Below are 12,944 nucleotides of genomic sequence, written 5' to 3'. Positions count from 1 at the left end.
ACCGACTTCAATAGCTCATAAACTAAACATTAAATAATGAAACAAATCACTGATTTTAAATGCGGGCACTAAAGATCTTAGTTTATCGCAGTAGGTTTTAGTTGATAATAGCCTAATTATTTGCATATTGATCTGTAGGAACACACATTGAATGGAAAAAAAAGAAACAGTGTGACACACTGATGGATAGAGAAATGCTTAGCTTAAGGTGGACGAACCAGATATCCACATAGCTTCCCATTCCATTCCAGTGTTTCAGAAATGTGAACATTTTCATTTGTCACTGGTCTTAAAATGTAGGCTGTTCTTGAATAAGAAGTGTTACTTGAGTATCATAATTGCATTATTCCTTCATACCTGAAAACAACCTGGGCTAGTGTCCTCACACTTTAGGTCCCCGTTTGCATCTTTGCTCGATCTGCTTGAGACGTTCGCGTAGCCGTGCGGTTAACCTTTATAATGCTCTCATTGCTACGTTGGGTAGCCGACCCAGCCAGAATGGGCTTTGTTTCCCCCAAACTTCGGATAATATACTATTATTATTATTATTAATTACATTTATATAGCACTTTTCCAGATGCTCAAAGTGCTTTACAGTGAAGGGGAACTCACCTCACCCACCACCAATGTGTAGCACCCACCTGGGTGATGCATGGCAGCCATTTTGCGCCAGAATGCTCACCACACATTAGCGAAGGTGGAGAGGGAGGGAACATTTATTTAGCCAATTAAATCTGTATACAGTGTATACGGTATCATAGATGACAGTCTAGAGTGTTCTACTGAGTTGTACTATATTGTGTTATGCTTGTGCTAGTTTAAGTTGCATTGTGAATATCTGTTTGTATTGCAGGGAACGATGCGTATATGTACATGCCTATGTAAAATCTTGACTCACTGCAGTAAACGAATTTACTGCACCTATGAGTCTGTGTCTACTTCTAATTAAAGCCCCATGGTGAATCAACATCACTAGCCAGTCAGCTCTCCAGAGTAACTCCAATACTAATACACACAAACACAACCCATGTTTGTATTGCTATACTTGTAAGGATTTCCCATTGACTTACATTCATTCCGTAACCTCTAACCCTAACCCTAACCCCAACCACTACATGCCTGACCTTAACACTAACCTTAACCTAATTCTAAACCTAACCCTAAGCCCTAACCCTAAAACAGCCTCTTGAACTTGTGGGGACCAGCAAAAGGTCCCCACCTTGCGTGATTTTCCTCATCTTTCTATCCTTGTGGGGACATTTGGTTCTCACAAAGATAGTAATACATGCCCATACACACACACACACATGCACACACACACACACACACACACACACACACACACACATGCAAACACACACACACACACACACACACACGCAAGCACGCACACACACACACACACACACACACACACAGGAATTCAGTAATAGGTGTGGTGCAGTCTATTTCCTGTGTTCCAGGCCCTGTGTGACTGCCTTTGGGAGTGTGCGCGCGTCGGTATGAAGCGCTTGACCCAGAGCGGTATTCTCTCCAGCGTCTGCTTGTTTGCCCATTCGTCTTCCAGACACGCCATTTATCTGGCCTGTCATTGCCAGTGTACTTTCCCCTCATTAATCCCTATTCATCTTCTTTTAAGGACAGTCTGTCAGATCCAATAGAGCCGTGCTCACCTGGGGAAAAAACGCATGATTTTTATTAGTCCACTCCCCCTCCGCAGTACCAGCAGTCTGCAGTCTGTGCGTGTGGAATAATGGTTTTGATTTTTGTTTTGCCCTTGCTTTTGTTGAGAGGGAATAATTGCAGCTCTCTTTCGTCGTTGGGAAATGTATAATCCGAAGCATAAGCGTAATTGTAAGAAATGGCAGGGTTTGGAAACAGCCGTACTGAGAGGCGTTAGACTGACGGACCATGGTTAGAAAGCACTGGCTTTGCCTCATGGGGTTTGGTATGGTAGAACGTTCCCTGCCTGGCCACTGCTGGGCTTTAATCTTCTGGAAGATTCAGTCGGCATCATGTTCAGTCATGAGGAGACTGCTACAAGGTTTTTCACTCTTCATGGGTTTTGAATTTTACATTTTTAACCTGCATCTAAAGACAGAAAGTTTTTTATTTTCCTATTTTCTCAGTCAGAACTTTCCATGGGTGAGGGTTGTCATTTAAAATTTAAATGATTTTTTTTTTGTTTGTTTGTTTTTGTTTTGTACTGTTGATCTTTGGAGAAATCAGTGATCCCCTTGAGTTTTGAGATTCAGGATTTGAAAGAGAAGTCGGAAGTTTTTTTTCCGGGTCTAGCAGAAAAAACGGTTGGAGTTGTAGCTGCCTGTGTCTCATCAATATGGATGCAATCAGTTATCAGTTTGATTTTAAAGTTATTTTCAGCTACGTTTCATACTTTCAATTTTTATTTATTTCAATAGTATAATTTTATGGGAGAAAACAGTAATTCACATAATTTTCTACTGTGATGCCTGTAATAAGTATTAAATACCTTTTTTGTTGTTAGTTATTACTTACACCATCCAGCCATCACAATAAAACAAATGGTAATGCCCCAAAAAAGTTTTTTCTGCATTTTTGTGTATTTTAGTTTAATAGAACATAAAAATTCTGACTTGTACACAAATTACAGAGCAGCTGTCCGCTTGTTTGTTCCTGTCCAGCAGCGGCAGCAGCAGCAGCCTCTCTAGTGGATCATATTAGCGCGTATCTGTTGAGTGATGTGTGATTAGTAGTTGACTTGTTAAGGTGTGTTCTGTTCAGATCCGTGTTATAAGGGGTACTGCACAGCTAGCTCACCTCAGAGTGTCCTCAAACGGAAAGCGCGCCTGAGCCGGCTCTATTTATGGAAACGTTTCCAGCGGTGTGGAGCGGCCTCCACTGCACCGGGCCCTCAGCCCCCCTCTGGGCCCTCTGGCCCCCTCCCTGCTCCAGGTCCCCCCCAGGCCCTCAGCCCCCCTCTGGCCCCCTCCCTTCTCCAGGTCCCTTCCGGGCCCTCAGGCCCCCTCCCCGCTCCAGGCCCCGCCTCCCTGCCCTGCCAGTCCGCTCCGGAGACACCGCTCAGAACCGGGTCGCAGAAAAGAGACCGCAGCGCATCCAGGGCCTCCGCTCGGTCACACGCGGTCTGAAATTACATCCCCGAAAGCATCATGTGCCCCAGCACTGCCTATCCTCTGATCCAAAAGCATCATGTGCCCCAGCACTGCCTATCCTCTGATCCAAAAGCATTATCTGCCCCAGCACTGCCTATCCTCTGATCCAAAAGCATTATCTGCCCCAGCACTGCCTGTCCTCTGCCCCAGCACTGCCTCTCCTCTGCCCCAGCACTGCCTCTCCTCTGCCCCAGCACTGCCTCTCCTCTGCCCCAGCACTGCCTCTCCTCTGCCCCAGCACTGCCTCTCCTCTGCCCCAGCACTGCCTCTCCTCTGCCCCAGCACTGCCTCTCCTCTGCCCCAGCACTGCCTCTCCTCTGCCCAGCACTGCCTCTCCTCTGCCCCATCACTGCCTGTCCTCTGCCCCAGCACTGCCTGTCCTCTGCCCCAGCACTGCCTCTCCTCTGCCCCATCACTGCCTCTCCTCTGCCCCAGCACTGCCTCAGAACTGCCTGTCCTCTGCCCCAGCACTGCCTCTCCTCTGATCCAAAAGCATTATCTGCCCCAGCACTGCCTCTCCTCTGATCCAAAAGCATTATCTGCCCCAGCACTGCCTCTCCTCTGCCCCAGCACTGCCTCTCCTCTGCCCCAGCACTGCCTCTCCTCTGCCCCAGCACTGCCTGTCCTCTGCCCCAGCACTGCCTCTCCTCTGCCCCAGCACTGCCTCTCCTCTGCCCAGCACTGCCTCTCCTCTGCCCCGCACTGCCTCTCCTCTGCCCAGCACTGCCTCTCCTCTGCCCAAGCACTCCTCTCGTGCCCCAGCACTGCCTCTCCTCTGCCCCAGCACTGCCTCTCCTCTGCCCAGCACTGCCTGTCCTCTGATGGGGATTCGGCCCTGTTTAATATGACAAAGACTCATGCGCTCTGTGGAATTACTCCCCGGCACCATGAAGGTGAAACGGAACGGATTCATCTGCTGGTCTCCTGATGAGAGCACGGATTCCTACTGTGGCTGGGTTGGGGTGGGGGCAGGGTGGTGGGGGTGGACAGGAGGTGGGGGGAGAAAATGGGATGTTGACACATCAAGCGAATTTTAATCGAGCCAAATGTGTGTGCTCTCGCTCTCTGCCCGACCGCTGCTGTTCTGGAGCAGCGTGGAGCTGTTGCATCTGGAGGTCTATTCTGGGCACCTCCTCTCCCCAAGCTGGAAGTGGGGGCCAAGGCTCGGCGGGGGAGTGGGGGAGGTGGGGGGGGGCTGGGGGCAAATCTGCAATAACCGCGTGGGGGACGTGATGTTTCTCCTCGGCTGGGACCGGACAGCTCCCAGAGATCCCAGTCTCATTATGCCTTTGACAAATTGGCTGATGAGAGAGGGAGGGAGAGGAGGAGAGGGGGGAGAGAGGGAGAGAGAGAGATGGACAGGGGGAGGGAGAGAGGGGAGTGAGGGAGATGGAGTGGGGGATGGTGAGAGGGAGAGGGGGGGGCAGCATAGTTTTCCTTTCTCTTCTATTCACAGACTTTTTTTTCACTCCCTCTTCAACCTTCACAATAATAATGCTAATAATGATCCCAGACTTTGCACTGACAATAACCCCCTGCCCAGAGATGATCAGCTTGCGAAAGGAGGGATGGAGATGGGGTGTAAAGAGAAACGAGTGTGTGAGAAGCGAGAGAACAGTGAATGGAGGAGGAGGAGATGGCATGTTGGTGTGTGAGCGGGATTGCTGTGTATATTGTGATTGTCCTTTCCCTCGGCTGCTGGCTCATCTGCACACCCACACCTCTTTTCAGTGCTAGCGGCCTCAGACTGGGGGGTCATCGAAGGGGACTCATAGTTTTGCATGTTTGAACTGCAGCCCAGCCAGCTTCGCCATCCTGTCCCCTCACTATACCGGTACTTCAGAACTTATTTCACAAAGTTTCCATCGACGTACGACGGGCAGCCAGTAGTCTATGCGTGAGACGCAGCTTCTGAAGCTCTGCTCTGAAGCAGATTGCCTCTCATCCAGGGGATGGGTGCAGGGAAGGAGAGCGTTCTCAGCTAGGGATTTTTCATATTTTTTTGGTTTGATCTATACTCAAATCCACTGTTGTCGAAACTCAGTTTCGATTTGTAAATTTCCACAGTGCGAGGTTTCTAAACTGAAGAATAGAATGAAGTGGATGTCATCACTTTGAGCCTCCTTCCCATTCTGGAGTATTTTTAATTACATTTTTGTTACCTCAGTCGCTCCTTTTTGAGGGTTCAGGCCTGGTTTTTGCCCAATTTTCCTTTCTGTTTCCTCTGTAAAGCATCTTTGTGATGATGTCTCTGCATATACAAATTAAGTGGCATACAGATTAAATTCAATTCACGTGAAAATTTAGATGCATGAGATTTAAATTCGCGGGCTTAGGTGATATTGCGCATCTTTTGAATGTATTTTTGATATTTTTTTAAACCCTGTAAAAATAATTAAAACTACTTTAAAACTCTGTCTTTCTGTTAACTATCAGAAAAGAAAACCAATGGCATGACTGGTTGGAGCATCTAGGCTGTAGACAGCAGGGTTGTGTGGGTGTTATGTAGGGTAGTTTATGCTCATTGCTACGATCTCCAGTGTCAGTTCAGGAGAGCACAGATAAGTGTGTTCTATCCTCCAAACCACCCTGTCAGCCTGTCCCTTCACGGTGAGGCCCACGTGTTTAGCTTGTCCAGGGTTGGGTCAGAGGAGGACAGGCAGCTCGGGGGAAAGCCACGTCTGCTCTCTATCGCGTGCCCTCTGGGACTGCTGTTGTTTTCTTTATTTTTGTCCTCTTTTCTCCCAAACGCAGGCCTCAGTGTCTGCGTGCACGAGCTCGTCGTCATGCGACCTTCCTAAAAGCAAATATGGGAGAGTCAAGACAAGCACGTTTTCCTCCAAGATGTATGAAGTCCAGGCACTGGCGCCTCTCAGCACAGGGAGGGGGACAGTTATAGTGCAGCTTGTGCTGGCGGAACGTGGGCCCTGCACGGCCAGAGGGGGGCGCTGTGGGTGGCGAGACGTGGTCATGCCGACCAGCCGAACCCCTCGCTCCCTGGGCGGCCCTACAGGGCTGAGGTTCCTCTTCAGGACTGCCAGCCACTGGCACCACTGGCACCATCTGCTGATAAACCTTTATAGGGACTGTTAGAGGCTCCAACTCGTCTGTCTCACACACACATACACGCAGCCACACACACTTTTTGTTTTTGTTTGGGAAAGTGTTGCAAGTTCCATGGCATGGCCTTGCCCCTGAAGGAGTTGTCAAGGAGAGAGATTATTAGAAGAACTTTGGTGATGGTAGCGGTGGTCTTAAGTACAAAGTTTTGTTGCCGTGTGAAAATTCAATGCAGTATCTTTTTGGTATAAGTCCAACTTATAAGTGGTTTATTTTATGAGAAAGGGGGGATAAATCAGCCAGTTGTCCTTCTGGCTGGTGGGCTGCACTGCTTCTAATAGCCGTTTATTTTATTGTGAACACTGGGGTTTATTGGAGATCAAATACCTGGAACCTCTGCTAGCCGTACGGTTAGTTCTTTTTATTTTTGCTGAAACCAATTTTTTTGAGGTGCCGGTGAGCTTATTTAAAAATTTTATATTTTGTCCTTTTCAAAAAGTGAATGAATCGCTGAGAGTAGATCGGAGGACGCAGAATTGGGCCGCGCCCTTGGGAATGGGCTGAAGGCGAGGCTCACGTGGACCAGAGGGTGGTTTCGTACAGCTGAAGTGAGTCCACCCTGTTCCCTGTTTGAAGTGCTGAAGCTGCCTTGCCTGTGTTTTGATTGAATTTGTTGCACGTATTCCACAAACGCACATTTGTTAGCCCTGTCCTTTTTGATAGCCTGATTTGAAATTATACAGATTTTGGGGTCCAAAGGGAGGGCCATAACAGTATGCTATGAATCTGTCTTGTTTGTGGTTTTAATTTTCTGTTTTAATCTAACCGATCAGCCACAACATTAAAACCACCCCTGCCTAATATTGTGTAGGTCCCCCCCGTGCCGCCAAAACAGCTCTGACCCATTGAGAGTTTTTAAAATCATGTGGAAATAATTCATTCTCTAACAATATCTTAGCTTTTTATAGCCCTGTAGCAACTGATAATGTAATAAACTACCAATAGTGTAATAACTCCCAATAATGTAATCCCTTTCAAATGTTTTATGTAGCCTAATAAAAACCAATAATGCAATAAATAGTAGTAGTAGTAGTGTACTTTATTGATCCCCGGGGGTAATTTGCACTGTTCCAGCATCAAAGACAACAAAGTAACACAATCACATACAAATTTACAGTAGATACAAAATATTAGATACAAATATACAGTAGATACAAATATATACAGAAATACAAATATACCAGAGGACACCTTTAGAGGTGGAGTCCATGCCTCGACGGGTCAGTGTTGTTTTGGTGCCACGAGGGGGACCTACACAATATTCGGGAGGTGGTGTTAATGTTGTGGCTGGTCGGTGTATAGTTTTTTTTGTCATTACATAGAAAGTATATGGCCATTAAAAAGTAAACTTTGATTAATTGGATTAATTTCCAATGCTCGTTGAGTTATTTAATTTACACTTTGAAGCAGTTGTAATCAAACCATTTTTAGAGTTTCTGACAAAGCTGAGAGAAATTCTCTGGTTCTTTTATCAACACATTCTCTCATTTCTCCCATATAATACAGAACAGAAACGTGCTAAATGTCTTTCTCTAATTAACATTGGCTGCTATAGACAATGATTAATCTGCTAGTCTTGAGTTTGTGTTTTGTTAATCCTCTGATAAGAATATAATTCACAAAAAAAAAAAACACTCATTCAACAGCCCAAATATTTTAATTCAAAGCCATCATGGGAGAGACAGCAACTTGTGGGGGATTATTGAGATGGAAAATTAATTTACAAGTATGATCCCACGGTGGCTTTTATGTTGATGGTGGCTTAGACTGCCTGGAGGCCAGCTGACCTGGCGTCATTCGATTGCTGTGATGGACAGCGCGAATGCTCGCAGTGTGCGTGTGCGAGACTGGCGATTACACAATGTGTGTTTGAGTGTGTGTGTGTGTGTGTGTGTGTGTGTGCGGGGATGTACTGGTAAAGAAACCAGTCTCACTTTAACACGGCATGTGTAGGACAGATGCTTGGTTTTCAAACAAGCTTGCATTGAGTCATGGTATAAAAAAGGCCTTTTAGAGGTACGGTTTGTTTGAATAGTGACACATGTTCAAGTCCGTGGTTCTGCCTTTGCTGTTCCAGCGAGGAGACTGGAATTCTTCCTGGTTTTAACGTTGGATACAGTTTGAATCACATAGGCTGTATCTTTATTTATTAAGGCGCAGGTTCTAGAATTTTCTGTAGCTACATAATGACTGGGAGCTGAGACTGAAACAAACAATGCTCATTTTGGAAAGTTAATGAAAATGATGGCATCTGCTGGCTGAATAAAGATCTGATGTTCAGCTAATTGCCATGAATATTAGCTCAGAAACCTATTCTCTGCTGTGCGTATTTCATCACAGGTACAATACCTGTATGTATTGCATCAGTAACTGTCATTCAGACTTGTACATTTTACTAGATGATTGATCACAACCTCGCCACTGTTGTTTTTCATACCGTTTGTTGATGATGTAACTGTGATATGTTGCTTGTTGAAAATAAGTTGGTGAGAGTATTTATTAGTTTCCTGGTTTGTTTGTCTTTTAGCCACTAAATGGTCACCAGATAGGTGCTTTGATATTTGGATTTAACAGTTACATTTTACATTTGACCTTTTTGGGTATGATTGTTATGTGAAACATAACAAGGAAAGAGCTGTGGCTGGTAAATTATGCTTGATTAAATACAGATGCTGGGGATGTATTTGTTCTCGTCAAGCTAGAAAACCAGCATTTTCTCCTGTTTACACAACTGGATTAAGGAACAACCGCTTCTGGCTTTCTGTCTGAATACAGATACTGTTAATTTTGTTGTTTGAACACATACAGACGAACCCTTTTGAAAGCCTTTATTTCACAGTTTGACACTGAAAAATTAATTTGCACCTTTGTCTCAAGTCAGCTTGATTTTGATAATGAACATTTTTCTTTGGGGGTTGCTGATGTAGTCCTAAATAAAAAGTACATAATACCAATTCAGTTTTATGCTGCAGTAGCCAGAGACTTTATTTAAGTAATGTAGACTTGCATTCTGTGATTTGTACAATGCATTTCATCGTATATTCATGCCAATACATGTTTGAATGTATATTTGCAATAATATTGTTTAACATGAACATTATTTGAGTACACATTTTTCATATTTTGCACTTAATATCTTACCATTTCAGTCACCCAGAATTCAGTGCACCACTTTGTAAAAAAGTGACACCATAAAAATAAATTAAATGTTTCTTTGGGCAAATAAAAATTGTCCTGAACACATTTTCACTGAGAAATAAATGGGGACAGAGCCTGTCACAGGGTACCGCCTTTTTAATAAATGAATACACACACACACACACAAACACACATGTATATGTATGCACCCGCACACACGCACACACACACACACACATACACACAAATACACATACACACAAACACACGTATATGTATGCACCCGCACACACACATACACACACACACATACACACAAACATACATGTATATGTATGCACCCGCACACACACACACACATACACACACACGCATATGCACGCGCATAGCTGACAGGCTCTTCCCAAGCCTTGTGCTATGTTAATTTCATTAGCCTGTACTGTCTCTCCCTGTATCATCCACCTTCAATGGACTTTGGATTTCCATCCAGTCAAAGCACCCCCCCCCCCCCCCCCGCAGCCAGTTGGGAGCTGTTCTGGCCCCTCCCCTTGGCTGCCTCTGATACAGGTACAGATACAGCATTTAACAAAGCTGAGGTTATTATGGAAAGTAAAATTTAATGTTGGACCTGAATAATTCATCAGTCGAGCGGTTCCACTGGCCGTCCTGTGCTGGCATCTCAGAAACGCCTGTATTAGAAATGGCTCAGAGTATTAATGACAAAATCCTGCATGAATTTTAATCTGCCACAGCAGGGGTGGACAAGGAGTGTGGGAAGGACAATAAACACTAGATCAACACAGATCAAATGCTGTCATTTGTACAGGATAGGAATCCTTTCGTAACTGCTGATGTCAAGTTCTTTTTCACCTTAAATTTCATTCTCTGTCCCCCTCAGAAGGCTTGCAGGTAGCAGCACAATGCCATAAGGTTAATATCTTTATGCATAAGCTGAGCTAACAGAGAGGTTTCCTAAATCCTAAAGGATTATTTATCGACTGAAACAGCATTAACAGATTTCCACATGGTGTGTATCTACATACGTACTGTTACAAATACAGACAAAATAGTTCTTAATAATTTAAGCATTCAAATGGTTAGATTCATTATTGGACCTATTAGGATCTGTTGTTCTTCAGTGCAAGCATCACCAGTAATTATATGGCCAGTTATGTAAATGGACATACATATTGATGCGAACTTGCTGATTGATTTAATGTTTTCTGCTTCGTTCACCCCTATTTATGTTTCAATGAAAGTGATTATTAATGAACATCTGATTAATTCTAAGGTGCCTGTGATGCAGTTGTGAAGTAATGCATGATATAAATATATTTACACTCCATTTTAATCTTGGTCTAGGTTATACCTCTAATTCAGGCGTTTATCATTCACAATGATATCCCAGATCAGATTAGAAAAACATATATTTGCCTAACACAGGAGCTCATAAGTTCCAGAATCTAGTACAGCTTCCAGTGATTGGTCGTCAAAGGTCAATTTTCAAATAAAGTTTTCGAAAATGAAAGATTGGCGTTGTCTTTGTGCCTGTGAGACAGGTACCTAACCTGAATTGCTTCAGTAAGCATCTAGCTGGACAAATAGATCATTTGCAGGCAATAAGATCTCAGCTCCACATATCTGCAATGTAAATTAATAAAAGAATGAATTATTGATGTTAGTTATATATGTTTAAAACATTTTAAGGACAGTTAAGCAGCCCCTCGAGATGATCTGAGAAACATCATTGAATATAGAATCAGTGACACATTTCCAGACAGCAACAGGCATGGAAGTCACAGCAACAATTTACCAAGCTTGACATCTGATAATATCATATCAAAATCATTAATATCATAAACTCTGTTGTAAATTAGCTGTTTGCTTCTTTACTGGAGTTTAAAATTGCAGTTTTATAACACAAACCTTGCCGGTATACTAATCATTTGAAGCTTACGGTTACGGCGCACCTGTTTGATAGTCGTCCGCACTGATATGTTAATCTGAATCTGCTGATGTGAGCGGGGGCACACGGACCACCCGCACCCACGAGCGAGTGAGGGTCTGACCCCAGAGAGACTGTGGGGAAACTGAACCAGGAATAAAAAGGGTCTGAACCCAGAGAGACTGTGGGGAAACTGAACCAGGAATAAAAAGGGTCTGAACCCAGAGAGACTGTGGGGAAACTGAACCAGGAATAAAAAGGGTCTGAACCCAGAGAGACTGTGGGGAAACTGAACCAGGAATAAAAAGGGTCTGAACCCAGAGAGACTGTGGGGAAACTGAACCAGGAATAAAAAGGGTCTGAACCCAGTCAGACTGTGGGGAAACTGACAGGAAGCAGGAATAAAAAGGGTCTGAACCCAGAGAGACTGTGGGGAAACTGACAGGAACCAGTAATAAAAAGGGTCTGAACCCAGTCAGACTGTGGAGAAACTGACAGGAAGCAGGAATAAAAAGGGTCTGAACCCAGTCAGACTGTGGGGAAACTGACAGGAAGCAGGAATAAAAAGGGTCTGAACCAATTGAGACTGTGGGGAAACTGACAGGAAGCAGGAATAAAAAGGGTCTGAACCCATTGAGACTGTGGGGAAACTGAACCAGGGTCTGGGTCTGAACCCAGTCAGACTGTGGAGAAACTGACAGGAAGCAGGAATAAAAAGGGTCTGAACCCAGTCAGACTGTGGAGAAACTGAACCAGGAATAAAAAGGGTCTGAACCCAGTGAGACTGTGGGGAAACTGACAGAAAGCAGGAATAAAAAGGGTCTGAAACCATTGAGACTGTGGGGAAACTGAACCAGGAATAAAAAGGGTCTGAACCCAGTCAGACTGTGGAGAAACTGACAGGAAGCAGGAATAAAAAGGGTCTGAACCCAGTCAGACTGTGGAGAAACTGAACCAGGAATAAAAAGGGTCTGAACCCAGTGAGATTGTGGAGAAACTGAACCAGGAATAAAAAGGGTCTGAACCCAGTCAGACTGTGGGGAAACTGAACCAGGAATAAAAAGGGTCTGAACCCAGTCAGACTGTGGGGAAACTGAACCCGGAATAAAAAGGCTCTGAACCCAATGAGACTGTGGGGAAACTGACAGGAACCAGGAAGAAAAAACAAAATGGGTCTGTACTGAGGGTGGCCGCTGCCAAAGACAGACCGCCCCAGTTACTAAGCGCAGACACCCTGAATCAGCCCAGAAGCAGGGCACAGCCGCCCCCCAGGAGCCCACCCTAGTCTGTTTCAAAGACACGCTGCCATGGCAACCAGGCAAACAGAACTCCGCCGGGCTCGTAGCAGCTCTGCGTCCCCACGGCTGAACCCAGACTGTTTACCCTCGCAGAGAAACAAGCCTCTGTCTCCTCTGACTCTCTGAGTCCCTGACTCTCTGTGTCCCTGCATCTGACTCTCTGAGTCCCTGACTCTCTGAGTCCCTGCATCTGCCTCTCTGAGTCCCCGACTCTGACTCTCTGAGTCCCCGACTCTCTGAGCCCTGACTCTGACTCTCTGAGTCCCTGACTCTCTGTGTCCCTGCATCTGA

This window comes from Anguilla rostrata, chromosome 11, assembly GCF_018555375.3.
Source record: "Anguilla rostrata isolate EN2019 chromosome 11, ASM1855537v3, whole genome shotgun sequence".
In the NCBI taxonomy this organism is placed as follows: Eukaryota; Metazoa; Chordata; class Actinopteri; order Anguilliformes; family Anguillidae; genus Anguilla; species Anguilla rostrata.
This window is presented reverse-complemented; position numbering follows the sequence as displayed.